The 2988-nt window shown below is 36.8% G+C and overlaps 1 non-coding gene across 1 annotated transcript; it reads right to left on the bottom strand.

Annotated features, from left to right (window-relative positions):
• Positions 1–1510: 1510 nt before the first annotated feature.
• LOC130964133 (small nucleolar RNA R71) lies at positions 1511–1618 on the bottom strand. The gene has a single exon (XR_009080241.1). It is a non-coding gene; the product is annotated as a small nucleolar RNA R71 (small nucleolar RNA).
• Between the last annotated feature and the right edge of the window lie 1370 nt (positions 1619–2988).

Below are 2988 nucleotides of genomic sequence, written 5' to 3'. Positions count from 1 at the left end.
GAGGCAAGTTGGGCGTTAAACGCCAGAATGGCTATCATTCTGGGCGTTTAACGCCAGTAAAGGTACCATTCTGGGCATTTAATGCCAGAATGGGCAGCATTCTGGGCATTTAGAAAAACGCCCAGTAAAGAAGGATTTCTGGCGTTTAACGCCAGCCAGAGTATCTGGTTGGGCGTTAAACGCCCAAAGAGGCAGCCACATGAGCATTAAACGCCAGAATGGATATCATTCTGGGCGTTTAATGCCAGGATGACACAAGGGAGATAATTTCATTTCCAATTCAAATTTTTATGTTTTAAATCATAATTTTAAAATCTTATCTTTCCACATTTTCAAAAATCCTTGCTAACAATTAATGTTCTGATTCAAAAAATTGCAAGTTTGTTACTTTCTTGTTAAGAAAGGTTCAATCTTTGAACTTTAGAATCATATCTTTTAGTTTCTTGTTAGTCAAGTCATCAATTTTAAAAATCAAATCTTTTTCAATCATATCTTTTCAATAATATCTTTTTCAAATCATATCTTTTCCAATAAAATCTTTTTCAAATCATATCTTGTTTTAAAAATTTTGATTTCAAAATCTCTTTCTAACTTCTTATCCCTTCTTTTCAAAATTTGTTTTCAAACCTTTTTCAACTAATTACTATTTCTTATCTTTTTCAAAACCACCTAACCACTTTTCAACTTCTAATTTTCGAAAATTACTAACCACTTTTTCAAAAATCTTTTTTATTAACTAATTATTTTATTTTTAATTTTCGAAAAACTCTATCTCTCATGTCTTTCTATTTATTTTGCTAACACTTTCTTCTACTTATAATTCGAACCCTCTCTCTCCCTCTATGTTCGAATTCTTCTTATTCTCTCTCTACCTCATTCTTCTATTCTTCTTTTCTTCTGACACATCAAGGAATCTCTATACTGTGACATAGAGGATTCCACTACTCCCTTTTGTTCTCTTCTTTTTTATATGAGCAGAAATAGGGATAAAAACATTCTTGTTGAAGCTGATCCTAAACCTGAAAGGACTCTAAAGAAGAAGCTAAGAGAAGCTAAAGCACAACACTTCGAATAGGACCTTTCAGAAAATTTAAAAGAAGTAGACATGGCAGTCAAACCCAACAACAATACAAAAGATGCAAGGAAGATGCTTGGTGACTATACTGCACCAACTTCCAACTTCTATGGAAGAAGCATCTCAATTCCTGCCATTGGAGCAAACAACTTTGACCTTAAGCCTCAATTAGTTTCTCTAATGCAGTAGAATTGCAAGTTTCATGGACTTTCATCGGAAGATCCTCATCAGTTCTTAGCTGAATTCTTGCAAATCTGTGATATTGTTAAGACCAATGGGGTTGATCCCGAGATCTACAGACTTATGCTTTTCCCCTTTGCTGTAAGAGACAGAGTTAGGATATGGTTGGATTCACAACCTAGAGAAAGCCTGAACTCTTGGGATAAGTTGGTCAATGCTTTCTTGACCAAATTCTTTCCACCTCAAAAGATGAGCAAGCTTAGAGTGGAAGTCCAAACCTTCAAATAGAAGGAAGGTGAATCCCTCTATGAAGCTTGGGAAAGATACAAGCAATTATCCAAAAGGTGTCCTTCTGACATGCTTCCAGAATGGAGCATCATATGTATATTCTATTATAATCAGTCTGAATTGTCCAAGATGTCATTGGAACATTCTACTGGTGAATCTCTTCATCTGAAAACCCCTGCAGAAGCCAGGAACTCATTGAGATGGTTGTAAATAACCAGTTCATGTACACTTCTGAAAGAAATCCTGTGAATAATGGGATGACTCAGAAGAAAAGAGTTCTTGAGATTGATACTCTGAATGCTATATTGGCTCAGAATAAAATATTGACTCAGCAAGTCAATATGATTTCTCAAAATCTGACTGGATTGCAAGCTGCATCTGACAGTGCTAAAGAAGCCTCCTCTGAAGGAGAAGCTTATGATCCTGAGAATCCTGCAATTGAAGAGGTGAATTACATGGGAGAATCCTATGGAAACACCTATAATCCTTCATGGAGGAATTATCCAAATTTCTCATGGAAGGATCAACAGAAGCCTCAACAAGGTTTCAACAACAACAATGGTGGGAGAAATAAGCTTGGCAATAGCAAACCTTTTCCATCATCTTCTCAGCAACAGACAGAGAATTCTGAGCAGAGCCTCTCTGGCTTAGCAAACATAGTCTCTGATCAATCTAAAACCACTCTTAGTTTCATGAATGAAACAAGGTCCACCATCAGAAATTTGGAGGCACAAGTGGGTCAGCTGAGTAAAAGAGTTACTGAAACTCCTCCTAGTACTCTCTGATGAGTGGATAATTTATACGCTTTTTGGCATTGTTTTTAGGTAGTTTTTAGTATGATCTAGTTACTTTTAGGGATGTTTTCATTAGTTTTTATGATAAATTCACATTTCTAGACTTTACTATTAGTTTGTGTATTTTTCTGTGATTTCAGGTAATTTCTGGATGAAATTGAGGGACTTGAGCAAAACTCTGATAGGAGGCTGACAAAGGACTGCTGATGCTGTTGGAATCTGACCTCCCTGCACTCAAAATGGATTTTCTGGAGTTACAGAACTTCGAATCGCGCGCTCTCAACAGCGTTGGAAAGTAGACATCCAGAGCTTTCCAGCAATATATAATAGCCCATACTTTATTTGGGAATTGACGACGTAAACTGGCGCTCAACGCCAGTTCCATGTTGTTGTCTGGAGTAAAATGCCAGAAACACGTCACGACCCGGAGTTGAACGCCCAAAACACGTTACAACTTGGCGTTCAACTCCAAAAGAAGCCTCAGCTCATAGATAGATCAAGCTCAGCCCAAACACACACCAAGTGGGCCCCAGAAGTGGATTTATGCATCAATTACTTACTCCTGTAAACCCTAGTAGCTAGTCTAGTATAAATAGGATAATTTACTATTGTATTAGACATCTTTGGTCTCATTTTATTTTATTATTCATC

This window comes from Arachis stenosperma, chromosome 2 (assembly GCF_014773155.1).
Source record: "Arachis stenosperma cultivar V10309 chromosome 2, arast.V10309.gnm1.PFL2, whole genome shotgun sequence".
NCBI lineage: Eukaryota > Viridiplantae > Streptophyta > Magnoliopsida > Fabales > Fabaceae > Arachis > Arachis stenosperma.
The sequence above is the reverse complement of the archived record's forward strand: the minus strand, read 5'-3'. Positions and strand labels throughout refer to the sequence as shown.